This window comes from Mustela lutreola, chromosome 15 (assembly GCF_030435805.1).
Source record: "Mustela lutreola isolate mMusLut2 chromosome 15, mMusLut2.pri, whole genome shotgun sequence".
Taxonomy (NCBI): domain Eukaryota; kingdom Metazoa; phylum Chordata; class Mammalia; order Carnivora; family Mustelidae; genus Mustela; species Mustela lutreola.
In genome coordinates, this window is record NC_081304.1 from 57,988,407 (window position 1) to 57,999,116 (window position 10,710).

The 10,710-nt window shown below is 48.6% G+C and overlaps 1 long non-coding RNA gene across 1 annotated transcript; it reads left to right on the forward strand.

Moving 5' to 3' along the window:
- Window positions 1–988: 988 nt before the first annotated feature.
- On the forward strand, window positions 989–4,016 carry LOC131816288 (uncharacterized). Its single transcript, XR_009348003.1, has 3 exons — window positions 989–1,199; window positions 2,613–2,813; window positions 3,337–4,016. It is a non-coding gene; the product is annotated as an uncharacterized LOC131816288 (long non-coding RNA).
- The last annotated feature ends 6,694 nt before the right edge of the window (window positions 4,017–10,710 follow it).

The following is a 10,710-nucleotide window of genomic DNA, read 5'->3' on the forward strand; positions in this document are numbered from 1 at the left end:
CGACGACGGGGCAATGGGTGGCCATGAGCACGTGTCTCGGCGCACGTGTTGTGTGCTCCTCCTGTGTTGTGCGTGCCCGCGTGTGCGTGTGTGCGGGTGCTGGCCCCGGGCCGTGGGTGCGTGCCTGTGCTCGGGGGGCGTGGGCTCAGGGGCCACAGGAGGCTGGGGAGTACGCAGAGGTCCAGCCCCTTTAGTGCGTCCTGGAGAAGGTTCCCTGCTCGGCCTGCCCGCATCTCCCCACACTCACCGGACTCTTGCTCTTTCTCCTTAGCCTGTCCTGTGTCTCCTCCTCCTACGACCCTCCTCGGCCCCCGTGTCTGGGCTCCATGTCCCTTGACAGCAATGGTCAGGGACTCATCTCTGCCCCAGGGCGAGCTGCTGGAGAGGGCCAGGCCCTCCTCTGCGCTGGTCACTTTCCCCCAGCGCCCAGAAGTAGCGCCTGGCCCAGAATGGGGACTCAGGGAGCTGGGGTGAGCCCAGCGGTGAGGTTTGGCGGTTGCAGACAGAGCAGAGGGGAAAAAAGAATTAGAGAAGGTTTTAAAAAAATTTTTTTTTTCTTTCCCCCAGCTAAGCAATCTAGCGTAAACGTTCTCCTGGTGGGTTAAAGTCACGGGGATTGCAGAGATGTCCGAGGAATGAGGGGTTCATGATATCCTTGGACTTGGGGGTGACTGTGCCCCGTGACCCATTACCCACATACGCACTGACCCCACACTAGGCTGTTTTCCGGAAAGAATGTCGGTTCATCACCCAACTTCCAATCTTCCTGGTTTAGGGCCAGGATCAAACACACCGCCGCAGCGTGGGGCCTCCCCTAATCACTGTCCCCACCCCAATCACGCAGCGAAGTCTGTCCCGGCCTGAGCTGGCCGGGCGGGGCGAGGCGTGGAGGCCCCACCCCCCGCCCCCTCCCCCGCATCCCCAGCCAATCGCTGAGCCGCTGGGGTTTCCGGAGCCCGGCTGTGGGGCGGGAGGCGGGGAGCCGGCCTGGGAGGGGTTCGAGCCAGGCAGCCTGCGTGCTCCGGGGGCTGACGCAATTGGAGAATTTGGCTTCTTTTTATCACATATATCATTTTGCCATATATGGTCACCGAGAGCTACTGGCTGCGAGGCTCGGGCCCAGATGGTGGGCTCCCAGAGCGAAGTGAGCCACATACCAGCCCAGAACAAACAAGACCATCGCTCACTCCGCTGGACAGGTGGGTGGGCCGAGAGAGGGGTTATATATAGTTCTGGTCACATTCCTCCACTAACGCACGTTGGCCCCCGAACGCGCAAACAATCTCCATTTCTGGCTCTTTTTACTGAATTTGCTAATTGCTATTCTTCTATAACCAAGGGAACGAAAAATATTCCGGGAGGAATGTGGGGGAAGAGATCTGCTGGCCAGTTCCCTTCGTGGATCCCGTGACCCCCCCCTCCTCCCGCCTCCTCTCCCCTTCTTCCCTCCGAGCCCCCTGAAATCCTTCCCATCCCGCCGCCGCCCCCAAGGGCTGCCTCTGCTGGCTCTCCTCATTTGTGCCCCGGCCAGAAGACACTTCTTCCCTGCACCCCTCCAGCCCAGGTGAGGCTGGCCAGGTGCCAATGAGCCCGAGGCTGGGCAGGATTTGAAGTGGGGAGCCACCGCAGACGCCATCCCCCAGCTCCCAGAACCTGTCCTGGCCAGAGGTTGGGGGCTCAGCCTCCCAAGAATCAGGTAGCTGCAAGGCCATGGTAAATATCAGCGATCCCCCAGAGCCACCGCAGGGGACGTCACTGTCTCCTTCCAGCCCGCGGTGGCAGGATTTCTGAGGTGCCCTCCAGAGCCCTAGACTGAGGTGTCCAGAGGCCAGCCTCAGAGCACACTCAGGATGAAGGATGGCTTTGGTGCCCCTTGTCTTCTAATCACTCCAGACAATAAGGACTGCCTCTTCCAGGACCTGGCGCCCTGAGCCTCGGGTCCACAGGGAGTGCCCGGTCCTGCTGACTTGAGAAACCCAAGACAAGCATTATAAACTGCAGGTGTCCAGCCCTAGCACCTTCTGGCATAATGGCCTGGGGTAGGTCTCTGTCCTGTGCTGTGATCTACAGCTATGCCCCCAGCTTCCCCGAGGATCTGCTGTGTGCATGGCTGTAAAGCAAGCTAGCTCTTCCTGGGGCATCTGACTCAAGCCCACCAGCTCCTGATCCCCCAGCCTAGACCAGCCTCAGGTCTCCCAAGAGAAGCCAGGAAGGTTGAGCCCTGGACTCCCACCTGTCTCTGCCCTGAATTCCCAGAGGCTCCTACTCAATGCTCTGAATTTCTTAAAATCTCCGTCTCTTTGACCACAGACTCTGGAGCTAGAGCAGTTCTCTGAAGACCGGTGAGATGACTTTCCATCGTGGTAACGCTACTGAACAATTACCATGCCCCCCCCCCCCAACGATGCCGCAGGCTGAGGACATGTCATGTCATGTTCTACTAATCTGCCCACTTTAAAGATGAGAAAACTGAGGCTGAGAGAAGCTAAATCACTTGGCCGAGGTCCCACCAACACTACCTACGTGCGGTAGCAGGAACATAATTCCAGAGCTTACGCACTTGAACGTAATTGGTGGGTACACCCCAGACTTATTGCTGGTTGTCTTTTCAGGGATGTCAAGGTTAACCCAGGCAGGACCAGCTCAGGGAGGATCCTTGAGGTCGTGGAGAGAAATGCTTTCGTTACACTGCTCGATTTTAGTACCAAGCGCATGGTGCCTCCCCCTTGCCCTCCGCCGTGCGCTGCCAGACGAGGGGTTTCAAAGCTTGCTTCTCCACAGAATCAGCGCACGAAGCAATGGTTGGCCCAAAGGTGAGATGACGTCAGCCAGTTGAGAGAAGACCGCAGCCCCTCTCTGCCCAGCAGAAAGAAAAGAAAAAAACCAAACCAGAGGAGGATGGCCAAGTGGACAGGGGGCCTGTCGCCAACCCAGAAAGTTGGGGGCCTGTAGGTTCAGCCTCCCTGAGTCCTGCCACTCCCCGTTCTACCTGCTTTTGAGCAAAATCAGAAGGTGGAGGAATCTGAGCTTGGAAGAGGGTTGGAGGTGAGGGTAGTGTCACGAGGGAGTGAGGGCAGATGCAGCAAGCCGGGGCGTGGGCACCAGAAGTCCAGGAAAAGGCAAGTGGTCAGGTGAGGGAGACTAGGGGAACGGGTTCTCCCTAGTGTGATCTGTCGACCCAATGGACTTGGACGTGAGAGGTGGGAGTTCAAGAGGTGGATGATGGCCTCTGACGGTACTCTGCTTGCAAGGAGGACCGGCAGCCCCAGCGGGACCCGTGTCGGGGTGTTCGAACAGTCGCTGCAAATCCAAACCCTCCCCTCTTGTCATTTTTAGGAAGCATTCACACGTACGGCGCACGAGTTAAAAATCAAGAAACCGACTTTGAGAAACAAGACCCCTACAAGGCAAGACACAGACGCCCCTGGTTCCCGGTGCACAAAGGCTACACTCCCACGTTCCTGTCCTTCCCCCCTCCGTGATTCCAGCACGAGGCAACTCTGCCTTTTTGCCTCACTGACTTGTTCTGTTGGCCACACTCCTCCTTCCCCTCTGAGAGATCTGTGGCTCAGCTCTTTGGCCATCCTTGGAACTCATTTCCAGCACTTTCTGCAGTGCTGCCAAAGGAGCCAGTGGAGGGGGCCATGGAGGCATGGAGGCCATTGGGGACACCATAGGCTAGGTCTGAAGGTCAGGTCTGAAGGTCAAAGGGGCCAGTGCTTGCCATGGTTCTGACCATGAGGCTTCTTGCTCCAGGGCAGACAAGGGTCTCAGTATGTTATGGAGAATGGGAAATGTCAGCCACGAGACACCTCCCTGGGTGGAGGAGGAAGAAATAGGTAAGGCAACCTTGGGAGGAACTCCTTTAAAGCTTCAGGAACCGGGTTCACCCAGAGAATGGAGGTACTGGTGAGGCCCAGGTGAGGCAGGGGATGCCAGGCATGGGAGCAGCTCTGGTCTCCAGATCCTCATGGATACGATGGTCCATTCTTTTTTTTTTTTTTTTTTTTAAGATTTTATTTATTTGTTTGAAGGAGAGAGCACATGGCAGCGGGGTGGGGGCAGGGGTAGAGGCAGGGGGTAGAGGCAGAGGGAGAGGGAGAAGCAGACTCCCAGCTGAGCAGGGAGCCTTATTCAGAGCTCCGTCGCAGACCTGGTATCTTGACTTGAGCCAAAGGCAGATGCTTAACCGACTGAGCCACCCAGGTGCCCCCCCTTCCCACCCACCCCCACCGCCCCAGTTGTCCTTTTAATGAATTCTTTTTTTAAAGATTTTATTTATTTATTTATTTGACAGAGATCACAGTAGACAGAGAGGCAGGCAGAGAGAGAGAGCGGGAAGCAGGCTCCCTGCTGAGCAGAGAGCCCGATGCAGGCGGGACTCAATCCCAGGACCTGAGCCGAAGGCAGCGGCTTAACCCACTGAGCCACCCAGGCGCCCTCCAATTGTCCTTTTAAAACGTTTTCACGTGGCACCTGGCTGGCTCAGTCAGGGGAGCCTGCAACTCTTGATCTCACTGCTGTGAGTTCAAGCCCCATGTGGGGTGTCAAGATTACTTAAATAAATAAAACTGAAAAAAAAAATAACACGCAAAAAAAAAAATTGAAAACGTTTTCATTATTGAAATTTTCAAACCGATAGGAAAGTTGAGAAAATAGTACAGAGAACCCCCTCGTACATGCCGTCCCATTTCAATAGTTAACAACATTCTGGGGCTCTTGCCTCATCATTCCCTCCACACGTGCTTTCTTTTTTTTCCTCTGGAATATTTAAAGGAAATTTCAGATGTATTATTTCATCCATAAATACGTCAGTATTTATCTTTAGCAGATAAGGACTTTTTTTTTTTTAAACAACCGTCATACCCATATCACATCCAACGAAACTAACAATAATTTGTTATTATGAAATAATCCATGCTGTTTCCTCTATTCGTCTCAGGAAATGTCTATTTGGGGTTTGTTTGAATCGGGGCCCAAACAAGGTCTGCACAGAGCATCAAACTGACATGTTTCAAATCTTTTCACTTATCATACTTTCCACTCCCCTGTTCTGGTTTTCATGTCATTTATTGCTGAAGAAACTGGGTCATCCGTCCTGGAGAATCTGTCACATTGGCTGACTGTATCCCCACTGGGTGATTTAACCGCTCTTCAAGGAGAGTATCATACGTTCAAATTCAAGTGCTGGGTCTTCTCAACCCTGGCTGCACAGCGTTCGTCACCTGGGGACATGTTAAACATTCCAGAATTCATGTCTTTGTCCCTGGTGGTTCTGTTTCAGCAAATGTAGGGTAGAGCCCAGGAGCTTCTTTTTTCTTTTTTTCTTTTCTTTCTTTCTTTCTTTTTTTTTTTTTTTTTTTTTTTTTCCAACTTCTCAGTTGAATCTGTGGTGCATCTTTTGGTTCAGAACCACTGACTTTCCTCAAAAGGGCTGCTCATTTTCTGGAAGGAGGAGAGAGAAGAAGGGAGGGAGAAGTTGTTTTTCCATTTTTGTTTTTTGTCTTTTTAAAAAATATTTTATTTATTTATTTGACAGAGAGAGTAGCAAGAGAGGGAACACAAGCAGGAGGAGTGGGAGAGGGAGAAGCAGGCTTCCCACCAAGCAGGGAGCCCAGTGCAGGGCTCGATCCCAGGACCCTGGGGTAATGACCTGAGCCTAAGGCAGATGCTTAACTGAGTCCCCCAGGTGCCCCAGGAGTTGTTGCCAGATAGCTACTGAGCACCTAGTGCTAACTTACATTGGGAAGGCATTGTCAAGAGAGAAATAAAGTTCAATTTGCTGGCTTAAAAGTTTAGACAATGGAACCTAAACTCTGACTGTAATAAAGAAACAAACTTCAAATCCAACACCTAATCCATGTTTTAGTGCCTTGTCCCCCAAACAAACGTAGTTGGGAGATACCAGGTTATGGTGCGAATAAGGAAGAGTGGGGAGTTAGAATGTCCACCCACATTGGTAGTCTGTGCTCCCATGGACCCTGTGGGTGCCCATTTTCCTTGGAGTCCTGAGCCCCGCTGCCTTGAAACTGGCTTTTATATAATCCTGTAGGTCATGTTCATCCTTTGTGAGTCTGTGAACAAAAGAAGACTAAGAGACAGATAATGCTGATATGCTAAGATGCTCTGTGACATGCAGCACATGGGCTAAATCCCTTATGTGGTATATGAAGAAAGCTGTGTTCCACTATAATGAGAAGAAAAGAAAAATAGCTTCTTTCTGTCCTCTTAATAAAAGCCCAATAAGTATTTAAAGAATAGCACTTTGGAAGGGCCCTCTTGATGACTGAATATGAAAATTTCTCATTATTCGTAGAACTGGGTTTGATAGCAGACATTCAAATTAAGGGATAAAAGCATAAAGGAAAAACTCACAAGTTTGACTCATTAAAATATAAGGGATTTCATGCAGACTCAAAACACAGTTAAGGGAAAGGCAACAGGTTTGGAGAAAATATTGGCCACAATTTTTTCCAAAGCAAAGGAAAATCTCCAGCAAACCAATAAGAAAAGAATGAGCAGCTAAGTGGGAAATGGGAGAAAAATGGGAACAAGTCATTCAAAGAGAAGGATTTCCACGTGGCCAACACATAAACACATGATTGGCTGTAGGAAGAAGTGCAAATTAGAACAGCAAGAAGATGCAATTCTTTCGCTCCTAAACTGAACAAAAAGTTACATGTGTTCATGGCAGATGCTGGCCAGAGAGGACGTGAATTTTCTCGGGTATTACTCATGGAAGTAGTTCCAACCCACTTGAGTGTCCTTCAAATGGGAAATAGTTTTAAATATGCCCATACTATAAACTATTACATAGAATTTTAAAAGGATGAAATAGGTCTATATGGACTGACTTGATGGTGAGTTCTCCAAGATGTGAAGTTATAAAGAAAAAAAAAAAAGAAAGAAAACATAAAACCTAAAAATTTGCAATTCAGTATGTAGAACTTAATCCCATTTACGTAAAATAAATAAATAAATAAAAGTACCACGTTATATATAGATACATGAATGTAGGGAAACAAAGAGAACACACAATGAATCGATAATGGGTCACTTCTCAGCAGGGGCATAAGGTATGAAAGGAGAGCCGAGGAGAATTTTTTGCTTTTTCTGTATGGTTTGAATTTTTTACAGTGGGTATGTTTTTTATAAATGCCTAGCATATTAGAAGGAACAAAATAACTGTTACAGAACACAGAAAAAGATGGAAAGCTTCCCAATTCAATTAACAAAACTGGCATATCCCTGATATCAAAACCCAACAACGTTAACACAAATAAAGAAGACAGGAGATCAATGTCACTTGTGAATACGGATGGAAAATTCCTATGTAGAACATTAGCAAATGGAATCCAGCAGTATATCAAAAACCATGACTAAGCAGGGTTCATTCCAGAATCACCAGGATGGATGAATATCAGAAGCCTATTCATACAATCTCTCAAGATAATCAGTACTGCCCTCGGACCACGACATCAGAGCCCCCAACCCTGACCGCCAGGTTATGTTGGGAATAAGGAAGCCCTGCTCCCTTCTCAGCCAAGAAGACCTGCCCTGTGTTCCTCCTTCCTATTAGACCACACTTTCGGTATCGGGGCTCCAAAAGTACATGCCCAGATGGCCCTAAGTCCATTTCCAGGGTCTACGCCAGCCTCTTCCCTGGTTCTGTGCCCTCAAGGGTGGATCTGGTCACCAGGGTGCTGTGTGGCCCAAGGTCTGAGGGATGGCCAAGGTGAGATTGTTTGTAGGGATGGCAGTGTGATAAAGTGGAGCTTGGGTGTGAAGGTGGGGGTGTCTGCAGCTGTGTACATGAGGCGCCTGATGGTGTAGGATGGAGCTGGGGGTAGGAAGAGAAGAACAGGGTGGGGGACCTGCAGCTTGGTCCTTGATATATGCTTGGCCATCGCCTTCCCTCTGCAGGATGGAGTGAGGAGTAGGGGCGGAAGAAGGGGTGGAGGAGAGACTCTATGAATTTAGAAACTTTGAGGGGGTGGGAGTGGGGACTGCAATTTAAAAATTAGGAACAACTTTTCTGTTCCTGAAGAGGGAGCTTGCAGTTTCTCTTTGAGGCCAACTGCATTTTGTCATTGTTTGTCTTGGAAAAACACGCTAGAATTGACCCCATGTCACGCAAGAATAAAGCAGGTACCCCATCCATTCTCACACCATCTGAGCAGTTCTCACAACCTGAAAGCTTTGCTAATTGTGGTGGTTTCCTTGTGCCACATTCTGTGTCTGCTGAGTCAGACTGCATAAGGATGTGCCACTACTCTGGCCTTTCTACAGAGAGGTGGTTTCGTGTTTATTTTTAAAGGAGCTTGACTTCTGAAGATGAGAGTCAAAGGAACAAAGACCAGAGAAGGTACTCTGAGTTTTCTAAATAGTCTTCTGTCTTCAACCTTGCCCCCTGTGAATGACTTTTCTCTTTTTAAATAGCTTTATTAAGGGGCGCCTGAGTGGCACAGTCAGTTAAGCATCTGACTCTTGGTTTCAGCTCAGGTTATGATCTCAGCGTTCTGGGTGCAAGCCCCATGTCGGGCTGTTCGTGCTCAGTGCGGACTTTGAGATTCTCTGTCTTCGCTGTGACACTCCCTCTCCTGCTATCTCTCTCCCTTCCTCTCTCTCTCTCTCTCTCTCTAAAACAAATGGATAAAATCTTTAAAAATAAACAAACAGCTTTATTAAGGCATAATTTACATACCATAGAATTCATGCAGTTTAAAGGTATAGTCAGACAATTTGAGTAAAATTTATACAATTGTACAACCATCACCAGAGCCCTGTTTTCAAATTTTTCCATCACCCCAAGGTTTATTTTGTGCCTACTTACCATCAGCCTTTGTTCCCACTGCCAGCCCCAGGCAACCACTGATCTGCTTTCTGGCTCTGTAGTTTTGTCTTTCTTAGAAACTTCATATCAGTGTAATCATACTCTATGTAATCCTATATAATGGGGCTTCTTTTAATTGCCATAATATTTCTGCAGTCCTTCGGTGTCGTAGAATACATCAGTACTTCACACTGATGTTGTGTTCATACTATTAATGAGTAGTTCTTCACAGCATGGACATAACCACATTTTGTTTATTCATACATCAGCTGATGAACATCTGGGTGGTTTCCAGGTTTTGGCTGTTAGGAAAATCATTGCTCTTAACTTTTGGTATAAATCTTGGCACCAACACATGCTTTAATTTCTCTTGGGTGTGCACCTGAGAGTGGAATTGTTGAGTCCTCTGGGGAGTTTATGTTATGATGTTTAAGAATCTACCAAACTGCTTTCTCAAGTGGCCGCGTCGTTTTGATTCCCACAGGCAATGGCTGAGGGTTCCGGTTCCTTCACGTCCTTGTCAACACTTGGTCAAATCAGTCAAATTTTTTACCATAGCCATTCTGATGGAACATGTCATCATGGCTTCAAGGTGTGTTTTCCTAACATCTAATGATGTTGAGCATCTTTTCTTATGCTCATTTTCCATCCAAATATCTTCTTCAGGGATGTGTCTACTGAAGTCTCCTGCTCGTTTTTAAAATTGGGTTATCTTCTTTTTTTTTTTTTTTTAAGATTTTATTTATTTATTTGACAGAGAGAGAGATCACAAGTAGGCAAAGAGGCAGACAGAGAGAGAGGGGAAAGCAGGCTCCCGCTGAGCAGAGAGCCAGATGCGGGGCTTGATCCCAGGACCTTGAGACCATGACCTGAGCCGAAGGCAGGTCATGGCTCTCACACTGAGCCACCCAGGCGCCCCAAGGTTATCTTCTTATTAAGAATGATCTGTTAGGGCACCTGGATGGTGCAGTGGGTTAAGCATGCAACTCTTGGTTTCAGTTCAGGTCATGTCTCAGGGTCGTGGGATCGAGCCCGTGTCAGGCTCCAATTCTCTCCCTCCTTCTGCCCCTCACCCCTCTCTAATAATAATAATAATAATAAAATAAAAACACAAATTGTGTCATGATGGGAGAGATGGTGCCCACGAGGAATTCCTTCCTGAGGAACAGTCATCCACCTCTTGAAGTGAGTGTCCATGAAGAATTATCACAGATGAGGTACGGAGAAAGCTCTGCTGTGGGAGAGGCTGTAGGAAAAGCCTCTGAGAAATCCCCTCTCCCCACATCCCAGGTCACGCATGAAGAATTAGCTAGAAGCCAGCATTGTCAGGAGAGCGCGGCAGAGCTCCCACCTGGGCATGTGTGGAAAATAGTCTCTCAACCTCTTTCTCTCTCAGCTCCATGTCCTTGTCTCTATCATCACTTAGAGGGAAAACATCTTGTTGGTGATTTTACTTGTTTGCAGTAACCTAACATTAAGCAAAGTTTGGAACGGTCGATGGGTTGGGTACAATACAAACTTTTTGAAATGTCAATCTCAAAAAAAAAAAAAATCTAAATGTCCTTCCATGTCCCCAGAGGAGTTTCTCCCATACTATATGTTTCCCATGGGTTGGTGGTCTTGGACAGAAGAACTCTTTGAGTGGGAATCTCTTTTATTTCTGCAAGCCTGTGTGACTTTGGATGACAGAAGAGAGCCAGAGGACTGAAGAAGAGTATAGTGTGACCTGGGGGGGGGGGGTCAGCTGTGAGCTGGGTGCCCCCCACTCCACACCAGAAGTCCCCAAGGGCCACGGGGATGAGGGACAAGGTCCCCAGAACCAGGTCTTGATCTCTGGTCAAGCTTTAAGATCTCTAGCAGATCGCAATTCGGAGACC